The following is a 15,738-nucleotide window of genomic DNA, read 5'->3' on the forward strand; positions in this document are numbered from 1 at the left end:
AAGCACATTAAATTTGCTCTTATTTTCTGTAGTTTGTTCAACTGCATTCCCTAATGAATGCAATGTGGTAAAGAATTATTGTATTTCATACAACACAAGGACTTTCATTTGCAGTTCAGGATGACTTTTCTTCTGTTGAATAACCAAATAACAAACAAACCACATTTTTGTGTCATTCATCTTCAACAGCCAGCCAGACACCTTGCATATGCATTAATTACTAGAATACACCCTGGAACCCTTTGAGTTCCTTTGGCTAATAGCAGCTCTTCATTTTCTATGCTTTGTCTTCTAAAATAAACAATGACTTTAACTTCATGGGAAGCCTTGTTCCAATAGAATGCTCTAAGAGTAGCAGGATATTAATCTTCTGCACAGGCTGCTGAAAGAATGATCACAGGCTTTAATATTATCATGAAAGAAAATTGTGCAAGAACTTTCAACACCGCCCTCCCTAAAGAACTGGCTTCTTTCCTCTTACAACTGCATGGACAGTAGACAGGCAAAGAATTGATGCTCACTTCCTAGTACCCAAAAAGTGATGTTGAGACACCTCAGAGGGTTTTTTTCCAGTTCTATTCACTTCTCAGTGACATCTCTCTCATATCTCATGCTCACTGCTGTAAGCTTCAGAAATGCTGGTTTCTAATTATTTCACTTGGGGGATAGTGCCATTTTGACCATAGTTGTACCAACTGTAGGTGCCATTTCAAAAACATAGCAGGAAAGGGCTCAGTTGAAGTGACAGTCTGTTCAAGATGCACTGTTAGTGCATGCCTCCCTGCCTCCCATTAAAACTTGTTCTTTTTCCACTGCCAGACACCTTTGATGAGTGGGGCTAAGTTGAAAGGGGAAGGATGGTTTGCCATGGAAACAACATGCAGTCAGAAAATCTGCTCTTTAGTAGTTGATTTCTGAAATGATTGGTTCACTGTTCCTGCCATTATCCTTTTTCTGTCTCCTGTGTTTTTCTGCATGGCTCATTATTTATTATTATTATTATTTATTTATTATTTATTAGATTTATATCCCACCCTTCCTCCCAATAGGAGCCTGGTTGTTTTTATTGTGTCACTTTATTGTGTAAAGGACCCTTGGACACTGCCACTTTGCAAGTGGAAAGATGGATTCTCAATTCTCAGACAAATAAATTAATGAAAGAAATCACTGTGGATGGTATCAAATGTTAGTCATACTCAGAGTAGACCCACTGAAACTAATGAACATGTCTAACTTAGCCTCATTAGCTTTAATGGGTCTGCTCTGAGTAGAACCCAAATCCTCCTTTTCACTGATTATTTACAGAGCAGTGAGAAAGGAGGTGAACACATTTTTGCCCTTCATTTCAGGGCAACTGTCACTAGTGATGGGGGAGAAATTTGATTCAGTTTACATGTAAAGGCAAACCTACTTAACTTGCACTTTCCAAAACAATACGCAAACTGATCCTTCAAAATGTACACTTCGCTGAATTTTGCCGTGCAGTTCTTCAGCCAAGAAATGTGTACAAAAATACATATATTAGGATAAAGTGTGCCTACCAATGAATATATTAGTGGAAACTGCATACAAAATGCATTATATTAGGGGAAATTGCTTTGAAAAATGGATATACACAAACATGTATATTAGGAGAAATTTGCAATAAAGTGCTGATGAATTTTCACTGGAACTTTAAAAATCTACAAACTGATATGGAAATGCAGATAACTGAATTTAAGATTGGAAAAATGACAGATTTGCCCATTCCTTCCCCATTCTATGAATGAGTGTTGGGGCGGGAGTGAAAGAAGTAGCCAGTGCTTTCTGTCTTCCTCTGATAGCAGCAGAATGGCAGTGGTAGTGAAGGCAGGCAATTGTGCTTGGTACTGGGATAGCTGGGAAATTATTATGTGCACATCAGATTGATCCAATCACCTCATCCGTCTTACTGTTTCTCCATATTCTTTTAGCACTTCATTCAATTTCATAGCAGACTAAATTAGAATACATTTCAGACAGGTAGATTATCACTACATCTGCATATAGACCGAGTTTATGTTCAATATCTTGGATGTTGATCCCTTTTGTGCGTCTTGTCTGACAGCAGCCAGCACTGATTCTAATAATGCAAATAATAGGCCAGAGAGAGGGCATCACTGTTGTGTCCCTTTCTTAAGCTATAATATTTTTAGAGGCTCTCCTGTTAATCAACAGGTACTGGGTCCAGTTATAGATCTATGCCAGGGATCGGAAACCTCAGGCCTGGGGCTCAAATGCAACATTCTAGACCTCTATCTAATCCTCAAAACTCTCCCCAGGCCACAGCACTCACTAGCCCTGCTTTGCACTTCAGGTGTGTTTGCCTGGCTGGAATATGTCCTTGCCCTCTGACAATGCTTGTCTAGATGCAGCTGGTAGGATGAAGTGGGTGGGGCACCATTGCTGTCCTAGCTTCTGAACATGGTGGGTCCCTGCTATTGACTGATAGGGAGAAGGTGAGGGGCAAGGTGCAGCATGCAGAGCCAATTTGATGCTCCTGGCACACCACACTGAGCTCCCCATGCCTCCCCCCTTCTCTGTCTTGGTGAGTGCAGTAGTCCTCCATGTTTGGAAGATGAATCCTGATTGCTAGAAAGAAAGGAAGGGCAAACTGAAGAGGTTCCAAGAAGTAGAAAATGAGCCAAAAGCAGGAAAGAAAGAAGTACTAAAGGGGAAGGGAAAACAGCTGTTCTTTAGGACCTCAGGGATTCCTACAGCCTGATGTCCAAACAATTCAGTCATCAATCACAGCTCTGATTTCACTCATGGGCTAGAAGCAGTGAAAGGCAGAAGCAGCCAAGCTGGCTCATCTTACAGAAGTCACTAGATGAAACATGAAAGTTGCCTGCACATTTTGCTTCATACCTTTCTGAAGACTTACTAAGAATGCAAGAAAGAACAAAAGAATGAAAGAAAGTTTGAAGTCTAGGCCCCCTTGCAGACATAGGCCCCAGTGCACCATTGTAATCTGACCACATGAACATTTAAAGTTGTTATATTGAGTCAGACCAGTGGTCCATCTATCTGATTACTGTTGACTCTGACTGACAGTGGGTCCCAAGGGTCTCAGGCAGAGGAATCAAATTCTTATTCATTCTGAAGATGGCTCATGTAAAACACATCCAAAAGTGTTGAGTGGCTATCAAGGATGTCATGCCTTGATCAACTGTTGATCTGCCTGATATTCTACTATATATAGTTGTTATATATAGCCTGCCTCTAAGGTGTCTTGAACCAGGGCCTCCGTTTCTGTATAGTAATTATACTGAATGCATGTAGCAGGGGTTAGTAGACACAATCCCACCCTACCTCATATGCACACACAGTCTATGAACATATAATGTCTGTACAGTTTTTAAAATACTCTGACCAAACTGTTCTCGGACTGTCCATCCTTGCTTGCTTGCTCACTGCTTGCTTCCTTCCAGATCATCAGATGTGACACCATCTTCATTCAACCACAATACTCACTGCATGGTCTTAGGGTTTCAAAGAGTGTGAGGATAGTACCATGTATGCCTTTATGAGCTGGCTGAAGAAAGATAGGATGTAATGGGATATTTTGGACTACAACTCCCATCAGCCACTGCCAGCATGTCTGGTATAGCTTGTAGTAGCCCTAAACATCTTTAAGGTACCAGGTTAGGGAAGACTGTAGATGGAAACCAGATTTCAGCTGAACGTCAGGAAAAACTTCCTAACTAAGTACGACAATGGAACCATTACCTAGGGAGGTGGTGGGCTCTCCATCACTGGTGTCATTCAAGAGGCAGCTGGACAGCCATCTATCAGGTATGCTTTAATTTGGATTCTTGCATTGAGCAAAATGTTGGACTCAATAGTGTTATAGGCCCCTTCAAACTCTACTAATTCTCAGGCTATCTAATAGTTGTTCTAAATGTAGTAGCTAGATACTACAGTAGATAGATAATAGATGATGGAGGGAGCAGAGCTTGGAAAAGTTACTTTTTTGAACTACAACTCCCATCAGCCCAATCCAGTGGCCATGCTGGCTGGGGCTGATGGGAGTTGTAGTTCAAAAAAGTAACTTTTCCAAGGTCGTGAGGAATATCTACAGGTTAATCCTATATACAGCATATGATAATGATTAAATTTTCGGTTTTGCCTCTATGATCCAACAAAGGCTCCCCATGCAAAGATTGCAACACTGGGGGTGAAATCACATGTAAGATATATAGGAAGAATGTGACAGAAACAAATAACATTTTAATTTGGGTTAAACTGTTTAGGATTATTAATTTATTTAGAAAATGTGATAACAGGGATAGTTTCTGACGTCCACTGAATATACTGATTCATGAGATTTTTGAATTCTGTGATGGCAGTCCAGTGTAATTAGCCATTGACTCATCCAGCTAGGATGCTAATCACACAGGTAGCATACTATATGTATAAACCATCACTGAAACATCTGAGATTTTGAGACCAACAGCTGATAAATACAGACTGATTGAGTGTAATTTTAATGTGATTCAACAGTGAGTATCGTCCTGGTGTCTGGTGCCATTCTAAAAAAGCAGCCTAAGGCTCTGTTACACATCAGTGATTTTTTAGAATTCCATGCTGTAATATGATTTAGTGGGGGAAGATACCAATGAGAACACAGATACTATTGTGAAATAATGGCAATCACAATTTGTTGCATTCCCCCCCTAATAATGATTATAAGGGAGACAGAATATGCCATCAAGGCTTCCCCCTTGGCAGGAACAAATTCAAGAATGGATCACTCCTGCTGTTCTACAAAATTTGTTGTATTAGAAGATACAGAAATTTCAGTGTTATTAATTATTTAAGAACCAGAGACATCCAGAGGTCCTGTATCCAAACTATTAATGGTAGACATATACCCAGAATGGTAGACCACTGGCAAGAAATTGGAGCCAGGACTTGTTGACACTAGGCTTGCCCATGAGCAATAAGTTCCCTCTTCTTCCCCACTAATGTCACTGCTCTCAATGATAATACTAAGGATGGGTGAATGTGCCAATTTTGGTTTCTCTCAGTTTCACATTTTTTCCAGTCTTAAATTCAGTTCTCCACATTTCCACATTGTTTAGTGATTTTTTTCTTTAAAAAGTCCTCATGAAAATTCATCAGCATTTTAATGTTTCTCCTAATATACATATCTTTATATGCAATTTTGCCTGGTGTACATATTTTTGCAAATCAATTTGTCCTAAAATAAAACATTTTTGTATGTTATTTTCACTAATATATACATTTTTATGGACACTACTCCGGTATATGCATTTTTGAATACATTTAGCTAGAGACCTGCATAGAAAAATTTGGACAGTTACAAGGATTGGCTGTGTTTCTGTTTTCAGATTGTTTGGAAAGCATGAATTAGGCAGATTCACATTTAAATGTGAACTTAATCAAATTTCTGCCCCATTCCTAGGTAACACGTCTACACTTGAATAGTTGTGAATGAATTGTCAATCGCCGTAAAGATGTTATCTTCCAATACTAAGATGCAGGCACATGACACAGGAGAAAATAATATTGTAAGTGTAGCCTGCTCTGATATGAACAGAAGTGTGAGATTACTCAGATAGGAACAAAATGTAGCAGACCAAATGGACAGCAATTATCAGATCCAGACAAAAGACATTATGTAACTCCATACATTCAGGTGTGTTGAACTAGGGGATGCCATGGGAGGGACATCAAGCATGCACAAACTGTTAGAGCAATTCTGAATTAGGAAAGAAGTTGACAGGGATTGGGATAAATTAGTGGTGCAGTTGTGCTTCTGTAGATAGGTAGAAGGTGTCATTGCTAGAGTAGGGGAGAACCACCACAGTAGGATAGGCAAATATGACAAAAAGATACTCATGTCACCATATTACATTGAGTCCCATCCTAGATCCCCCTAAATGGCATATAGTTATTTTGCTTGTTGATTCATTGGCTGGCTGGTTGCAACATATGATAGTCTTATATATTAAAAATAGTACATTGGAAGCTGCCTTTTCTTGGAATCAGACAATTGATCTATCTAGCTCAGCACTGTCTATACTGATTCACTTTCTAGAATTTCAAAGGTCTTTCCCAGCCCTACCTGGACATGCCAGACAGAACTTTTGACTTTTTACTTGCTAAGCATTGTTTTACCACTGAGCTATGCCCCTGCAAGCATGTGCTGTAACAGCGAGGCTGCTGTCTTGATCATGAGCCAGTGTCACACATGCAGTGCCACACCAACTACAAAATAGGGATTCTCTAACTTTATCATAGTAGTTCAATACAGCCATGCATTTTTTGAGAAAAAGTCTAGATTCACCTCCAAGATCCACACTGTGATAAGGTTAAGGAAAAAATGTTTTCACCCTGGCAATTGTCAACACCTTCCTAGGGAAGACCTCACTTAAACCTTGGGGACCTGTGCTGTGAGACTTTCATTGCAGGCTGAGTAGAGTCTATTTGATTATTAGGCTGGTGGCCCAGGTATGATCCTATCTGGACAGGGAAAACCTGGCTACAGTAATTGACGCTCTGGTAACCTTAAGGATGGATTATTACAATACACTTTACATGGGGCTGCTTTTGAAAATGATTCAGAAGCTTCAATTAGTTAGTGCAGAATTAGGCTTCCTGAGTGTTGATGGGTTCAAGGCAAACAGATCATACAACTCCAGTTCTGTTCCAATTACACTGGCGGCCTGTATGCTTCCAAGCCCAATTCAAAGTGCTGGTTTTGATCTTTAAAGCTTTTTACAGTTCTGGACCCCAATATCTTCTGGAATGCCTCTCCCAATATGAACCCACCCAGACTCTTAGATCTTCATCTGAAGCCCTTCTCTAGATCCCTCCTCTGAGGGAGGCTCACAGGGTGGTGAGGGAGAGGGCCTTGTCCATTGTGACTCTCTATCTGTGCAGTGTGCTCCCCAGTGAGGACTGCCTTGCGCCTTCACTGACATCCTTTTGGTGCCAGGTAAAAGCTTATCTTTTCCCCCAGGTATCTTACATAGACGAAGATGTTACTGTTTGTTATTAGTATGGTGTTAAAGCTTCCTGTGGCTGTTATGGGTTTTTTTGTTTTTTTGTTTGTTTGTTTTGGTTGTATGGTATATTTATTTGAGTTTTTAACAGTGTCGTAAGTCACTTGAAGACCTTCAGGTAACAAGCATCTAACAAATCAAATAATAATAAAAAAAATGATGATGATGTTCAGAAATTCTCTCCACCACCTCCATCACCACCTTTTCATTTCTAGGGCTGTGGAACACTTTGGAGTACTGTTTGCTTTTCAAGTAACATCTCTTAATCACAACAAACTCTCACAGACTGTCAGTCAACAGAAGTGGAAATGATAATGACCAGCTCTGGGCTTGGAAAATGCCTCTAACTTGATTTCAGATTGATGGCATGGCAAACAATTCTGCCCTCCCCAGACTTTGATGAACCGATTTGTGCAGCCTGAAAATTCCATTCAGAAGGCCAAAAATGTGCTCTCGGCTTTTCAAAGAGCAATTGCAGAGTTTTTGTTCTGATGGCGCAGTAATTATGGAGCAGATATTGATTTACTGTTAAGGCACTTAATGCATCATTTTATGTTCTGTGAACAATAACACCTACGATTTGTAATAGTCAGATCCACGCTAGCACAGGGACAGCAGAGCTGAAGGTTGAATTGCTAGGTGCTGAAGATCAACAATGGGGGATGACCATGCATGTCAGTTTCCTAGGGCCATTCGGCTGACTACCATTGCAAAGAGAATGTTGATCCAGAAATATATTTCCAACATCTGTATGTTCTAAAAATGCTTTAGCAAATTCCGACAGAATGTTTGATATTATTCCAGGGCCAGAATACTGTTGAAAGATCAACACAAGTGTTAGAATGTGGTGAAATGTAATTGAAGTCCTAACTACTGAATGAACAGCTGTGAGTTAGGTGATACTGCAGGCTGATAGGTCAGCCAGCCAGGTAAGAATATGGCAAGGAAGAAGAGCAGTAACTCTGCCTGTCTTGGCACCAACATAAAACACAAGGTTGGAAGACTTGGGCTGCTTTCACACATGGGGCTGATTGCATTAGTTTAACAGATTAAAAAGGTAGCGCTTCTGTTCTGATTTCTAAAATCTTTTTCACACTGCAGTACCTGTTGCATTAAGGAACAGCAGCTTTTTCAGCTGATATACTGGTATTTCACGCAAATGTCTTTCACATGGCTTGTTTTTGTCCCTCACCCATGCACACTGTTCCTCACTGTACAGGAGGTCTAAGATCTCGTCCCATCACCATGCAAGCCCTCTCCCTTTAGAATCTGACTTTTTAAATTGTTTTAGTTGTATCAAGACAGGGGTGTGTGTGGGAAATGCTGCTGCTATCTGTGCTGATGCCAGAATACCAGTACAATGTTCACCAGGCAACCCCCCCCGTGCAACTAAAGGGTGGGAACACACTGCATGCTGGGATGCCTGTCACATGAACGGCTGCAGCTAGCAAAAAACATCTGCAATCTTCCTGGTTCCCAGCCTCGCTAACGGATTATTTCTGGTATCATTTATCACAGAAATTAGTGCTAAACTTCCACTATATTCCACTAGAATTCTGGAGCTAGCTTGTGCATCATGTGAAAGATCAAATATAAGGTGCAAATTACCAGGTAAGAAATTGTCAGAATAACGGAATAAAGTGCAGTGTGAAAGCAGCCTTAATAGTCATCCTAAGTCTGTGTCATGACCCCTTCGGAAGACTTGTCAGAGGAGGAAGGGGACGGCGACTCAGGAGTAACAGCAGCAGACCCAGAAGAAAGGACAGACGAAACTCCTGAAGATGCAGCCCCCACTCCACCTCAGCTGGAGAGTATCCAGGACACAGCTGAAGCCCTTCAGCCAGAGTCAGACAGTGAACAAGAGACTCCCCTCCCACCTGCAGAGCAAACACGACAGAGAATCAGGCAGCAGCGAGGCCGGCTTGGCCGTTTGAGGCCGGCACGCTTTCAGAAGCCAGAGGGATAATTGCTCACACCTGTCTTAGGAAGTGTACTTTAAAAAACAGCTCCTGGCTTCAGCATGTTGCTAGCTACAACATCAGGCATGACCTCTGTATTTCCTCCTATCTCCCAGAACCTAGACTCGGACTGACATCTTGGAAAACTGGACTCGGACCCCCCATTGACTTTGCTTCTTGGACTGTCTTGGCAAATGAGCTTGGAACAAACCCTCTGCCCTTATTTTGCCTCTCCCCGGGTTACCTTGCTAGCCTGGCAGATTTATAACCCAAGCTGCTGGCTAAAGACTTTACAACCCTGGCAATTATCAAGGAAGCCCCAGCCTGCACCCCGCCAACGCTGGCATCTCCTTGCAAAGCTGACAGTATGAATCCTGTAGACACATGTTACCGGCAAGACTATCCCCTTGCCAGTGTATGCATAAGGTCAAGGGCTCTTGCTTCCTTCCTTCCCCCGTATCTACACAGAGTCCTTGTATGTCAAACATTAGGACATCTAAGCTCACAGGTTATCAACAGTAGTCGTCTAGTGTAGGTGGAGAATAGAATAGAATAAAAGAGATCCCACTCAAGTCTTGGAAAGTACCAGAAGTTTTCTATTTGGGAGTCAGACTTCAGACAGCAGAACAATCTTTATAATATATGCTCTTTATTCATATCTTGGCCAAGACCATCTTGGCTGTAAGATCCTCTCCCTATTTGCTGGTGTTAGGAATATTTTATTTCCTAGGCCCCAAGAGTTGTCAAGAGTTGTCAAGAAACACTACATTATTGCCAGAGCTAGTGCCGCAATGGATCATGGAACATAGAGAGGGTGGGGAACATAACACTCTAAGTTTCGATTCTTCTCTCTCATGAGGGATCACACCCAGAGGTGCCTGTAAGGCTGTAACATCTTGGAAAGGAGATAAAATGTATCCCTGCTGGATTGTTGCTGTTTCTCTCTGTCTTGCTTCACTATACACATCCTGCACATTGTAGCTAAATCAGCACAAAGGAAGACGTGTTCCCAAAATACTTGCTAGAATTGTATCCATAGCTCTACGTCATACTGCTGAGTGGATAATTCTTTGCAGGCATACTAGTGCCCTGATCCTTACTTATATCATGTTCTTTTAATTCATAATCAACCCTTCACTGTTGATATTGCAGGATGGAAAACTAGGTGTCAAAAAGCCGCTGTGGTATTTCAACACAGCCTCAACGGCTTTCTCACTACTCAGTGTGTAAGGACGGAAATAGCTTGGGCAGTTCATTTGGCCGTTAATTGTATGCCAGCCCCAGACCTAACCAGAGATTCAGCATGCCCCACATCCCTAGATCATAGCTCTGTCTCTAAGGAATATTCTGTCCTTACTTACCGTAACTTGGGAACTATAGCACCTAAGTTTTGCATTGGGATAGGGGAATATAATTGTTATACTGCTCTACAAAAGAGCCAGCTCAGCCGGTTTGCTCCCCCGAGTATATCTGACTTAGCATCCAAGCCCTCTTTGAGGCCTCTCACACACCCACCCTTCACGCTTCAAGGGGACAGCTGGAAGGCGAACACTTTTCTTTCTCTCTTGGAAGCCTCAGCCCCTAAAAATGGATCCTGTTATGTATGTGCCCACACTCCTCCACACGGAAACGCAGGAGTACCCCTCATAGGTGCACCCCTCCATTTAAAAGAGATTTCAAGTTTTAAGAACCGACAGCAGGCTAAAGAACTAGACGGCCCTTTGGATACAAGTGGCCCACTCCAGGGGGAGGTGTGTGTAAGCAGCAGCCCATGCGCATACATGGGTCTCTCCTGTAAATTCATTCTTAGTCAGAGAAAGGGGGACTCATGGGGGTTTTTCAACAGTACTCATTTACTTAATGCAGCAACTGCCAACAACGATACATGGTCACAGGCTTGGGGCGCCCTCATCCCCCAAGCGGCTCGGAGCCCTGATTTATCCTCTTTTATTCTTTTATTACACACCAAGCCCACCCCCAGGGATTATGGTGGTTATGCGGCCACAGGGCTCAGCGGAAGCTGCCGTCCCTAGTAAGATGGACTTGCACTTTAGGAAGAGTTATGCCTGGGATTAGAACTACTACTTCACTTCCAACAGCCAGACACCAGAATCGAAAAGATACAGGGGAGGCAGTCCTACGAGGGTTTTTCCCACATTATGGGGCTGGACAAAACTACCAAGATTTAATTAAGTTGTCCCAAGACTTTGAGGATTTCCTAAATGACACCACGGCCTCACTACGAGATTTGATTAATGACAAGGACAGATTCGAACCATAACTTTGCAAAATAGGTTGGGAATTGATTATTTATTGGCCAGCTCAGGGGGGATATGTTCTTTGATTGGTAGCGAATGCTGTACCTCCATAACTGACACTAAGGCTGATGTTTTGCAACATTTAAATCATCTTAACACAGTATATAAAAACGTAGAAAGCATTAAGACCTTTTCTTCCTTCCCAAGCCTATCTGAATGGTTTAATCAATGGCCGAGCTGGCACAAGCTTTTTCTTTACATTTTTGTGGGAATTTCTGTTTTTATTTTCTTGTGTTGCTGTATACAATGCCTACCCAACTTATTCTCACTTTTTTCAACCCTTGGAAATCAGTGTATAAGGAGACCCCCCTTCCCAAGCGAGCTCCTCCTCCAAAGCCGTCCTTTTACCTCTCTGAGTAATTCCTTTTTTTTATCATTATTTTTTATTCAAATTTTCAAAGACAAGAAACAAAACAAAACAAAAACAACCAAACAATAAAATAAAATGTTGACTTCCGATTTGTCGCAGATCAGTTATAGGTCTACAATATATAACAATCCTATCTCTAAAATTATATTATAAAATCACTTTCCTCCAGTAGTTATCTTAATTAATCATCAAATCTCATAAACATTATTTTATTCTTTCCACAAAAAGTCCAAGAGAGGTTTAAATTCCTTGAGAGATATATCTTTCAATTTTTCTCCAAATAAACATATCGTTTAATCCATCTAATTCAAATCTGTTAGGTCCAATAATTTCAATAGCCATTCTTCCATTATCTATATTAATTCCGTCTTCCATCTTCAATAATCCTGTTAAGTCCAGTAATTTCAGTAGCCATTCTTCCGTTATCAGTATCCCATAATAATCTTGTTGTCATAGCCATAGTCCAAGTAAACAGATCAATTAATCCATCTCGTCAAATCTGTTAAGTCCAATAATTTCCATAACCATGTAGAGTGCAGCACCAATTTACCAGTACAACCAGTAGAGTCCAGTAGCGTTTTAGCTTGCTTATCAGTGCCAGTCGCCGACCGAAATAATAGACCATCAGCCACGTCTTTAAGAAAACAAAACTTTACTGGTTTCACACCGTGCTCCGTCTCTTGCTCACCAACCAACTCTATAATGCTTTCCTATTACCCCCACACCTCTGTGTGCTCATTGAAGCCTTTTTATTGCTGCATCTCTTATCCGTTACAGCTGCAGCCTGACCTTGGGCGTTTCTGCCAAGTGCTGTCAATTACCGGCTTCACTGTGTCTTTAACTCCTAACAGTCTTGTCTGGAACTGGCTGTGTTGCCCACCTAAGCCTGACAGCCCCCACCTTCCAGACAGACATCGTGAGTTACAATCCATTGCGTGTACATGTATACATTTTTCATTTACAAAGTTACATTGCTTTACATTTTTACATTTGTACAGTCTTTAGGCATGTTAAGCAATTGTCTACATTCTTTGAGTATGAACACATTTAACACATATATGCACAGTCACTGTCACCTTCTTGAGCATACTTTGCCATTCGTTCTCTTATGCTATTTATGAACAGGGTATCACTGTCTGTTATTACTTTGCACTGTTTGTTTTCCTCATTGTTTGTCTCACCCTGTATGGCTGATACTTGGAAACATTCTGGCGGTTTCCCTTTGTTTTGTCGTGTTGACCTCCTCAGTATTTCTGTTTCTTGTTCCTGTTCTGTTTCTGTATCTGTGTTTGATGCACTGCTACTGGAATCAGAGCTGCTTGTCTCTATCTCCTGTTTTGTTTCTTCCCTTTCCTGTTTTATTTGTTGAGCAGGCTCTGTTGCATTTATGCCATTTGTGTCACTGCAATCTAGATTTACATATGTTTTGTGATTCTCTGAGTCTTGTTCTTGTGTTCTAACACTCCTGCTGAGTGTTACACTACCATCCTGTGGAACCCACACGCGGTAATTCACATGTTGAAACCCCAACACATATCCCTTTTTCGCTTTGGGAGCCAATTTTCCCTTTCTCTTTCCCTTGGGAACATGCACCCAGCATGGGGAACCAAATTTCAGTATGTGTTGCAATCTGGGCTTTCTTTTATACAACATTTCATATGGTGACATGGCAATAGTTCTATGCAGTACTCTACTTTGAATATATGTAGCATACATTAAACTTTCTCCCCAGAAAGATTGATCAAGGCCTGAATCCTTTAACATTGCTCTCATTGCATCCTGCAATGTTTTGTTTTCAGCTGTCCCATTCTGATTCACATTTACAGCAAGGTTTATTCCTTTCATTTCCAAATATTCTTCCAGGGACTTTCCTGTGAACTCCCCGTCCTGGTCAGATCTAATGTGTTGCACCTGTGTACCATGCTGCACTTCTACTCTGTTTAGAAAACGTTTTAATTGCTCTGCAGCCTCATCTTTTGTTTTCAATAACTTTACATGACAAAATCTTGAAAAATCGTCAACAATCACGAGAAAATATTTAGCACCACCTTTTGTTTTGGGAAATGGTCCCGCTAAATCAACATGTATTGTCTCATAAGGCTTATCTGTATTTCTTTCAGCTACTTTGTTAATTGGAGCTACAGTGGCCTTTGTCTGCTGACATACTTCACACTGCATGTATTGCTTGCAGTCTTTTAGTTGTACATCAGCACTGAATTGCTCTGCCTTTTTCACAGTCTCATAATTTACATGCCCCAGCCTTCGGTGCCATTCATGGATACATCTATCATGTGTTTTCTTATGCGTTACTAGTGAGGCTTGTACTGCAGGGTTTACATTTACATAGAACATGCCTTCCTTACAATATCCTTTTAGGCACACCTTTCCCCTTTTCATTATTTCACATTTCTTGTTACTAAATAACACACTATAATTCATTTGCAATAGTTTTGAAACTGACAGAATGTTGTTAGTTAAATTAGGCACAAATAAAACATTTGTCATTATTGTTTGTAAAGCACATAACTGTACAGTACCCTTACCCATCACCTGTTGTTTAGTGCCATCAGCTAAACTCATGTCTTCATTAGCTGGCACCATTGTTTTAAATAGACTTTTATCTTTTATCAGTGAATGGGTGGAACCTGAGTCCAGGACCCACAAACTATTGTCTCTGTTAACAAAGTCTTTTTCATTCTTTGTCTTTGCACTCACCAACTGCACGTGTGAGGGTTTTCTTCCGTCCCTCCTCCTTCTCAGTAAGTCACAGTCCCGCCTTAAATGATGCAAGGAGCCGCAGTTGTAACAAGCTTTAGTCCCAAAAGCCTTTATCTCAGTCTTTTCTTTTCTTTCACTCCTTTCGTTCCGTCCCTCTTGCCTTTGTTTTGTTTCTTTTCTTCTCTCCCACTCTTGCTTTAGTTTGTCTGCAACACATCGAAACGAAAGTCCAGAATCGGGCATCGCTTCAAGTGCGCTGATAACAGGATTCCAAGAGTCATTAAGTGTTGAAAGAGTGATATAGATCTGCTGCGTTTCAGAGTGTTCCACTCCCCTTTCTTGTAATTCTACAAACAGGCTTGTAATGTTCATTAAGTGTTCTGACATAGTTACTTCGTCAGTTAGCTGCATTCTGTATAGTTTTCTCACAAGACTTATTCTACTGCTAGCTGTTTCTTGAACATAATATGCTCTTAAAGCAGTCCACATTTCTTTAGCAGTTTCTTTACCTCTTAGAAGCAGTAGTTGCGAGTCTCCAACAGCCAAGATAATTAATGACTTCGCTCTTTCATCCAAGTGTAGCCATTCAGCAGGTGGTGGAACGGAGGGGGGTTGTTGGTCAATTACTTTCCATAAATCTTCTCTGTTTAGATAGGCTTGCATCCGCAGCCGCCAGCATGACTAATTTCGTTCAGAGAGACGTTCCAGTGGAATGCCAGCCAAAGTTACTCCAGTCATTCTTGCAGACCTCTTATCACTTTGGTTTCCAGGCAACACGGTTCTCTATCTCTGTTTTGCCGCTCTCCCACAGCTCACCAGCTCAGCTTCCTTCGGTTGTCTGGCGTAGCACAAGCTTGCTCACTGGTTTTAACTGGGTGTTACTGGTTTGGAACTGGGCCCATAACCCTTGTAGAGTGCAGCACCAATTTACCAGTATAACCAGTAGAGTCCAGTAGCGTTTTAGCTTGCTTATCAGTGCCAGTCGCCGACCGAAATAATAGACCATCAGCCACGTCTTTTAAGAAAACAAAACTTTACTGTTTTCACACCGTACTCCGTCTCTTGCTCACCAACCAACTCTATAATGCTTTCCTATTACCCCCACACCTCTGTGTGCTCATTGAAGCCTTTTTATTGCTGCTTCTCTTATCCGTTACAGCTGCAGCCTGACCTTGGGCGTTTCTGCCAAGTGCTGTCAATTACCGGCTTCACTGTGTCTTTAACTCCTAACAGTCTTGTCTGGAACTGGCTGTGTTGCCCACCTAAGCCTGACAAACCATTCTTCCATTATCAATATTAATTCCATCTTCCATCTTCAATAGTCC

Source organism: Rhineura floridana, chromosome 8, assembly GCF_030035675.1.
Source record: "Rhineura floridana isolate rRhiFlo1 chromosome 8, rRhiFlo1.hap2, whole genome shotgun sequence".
NCBI lineage: Eukaryota > Metazoa > Chordata > Lepidosauria > Squamata > Rhineuridae > Rhineura > Rhineura floridana.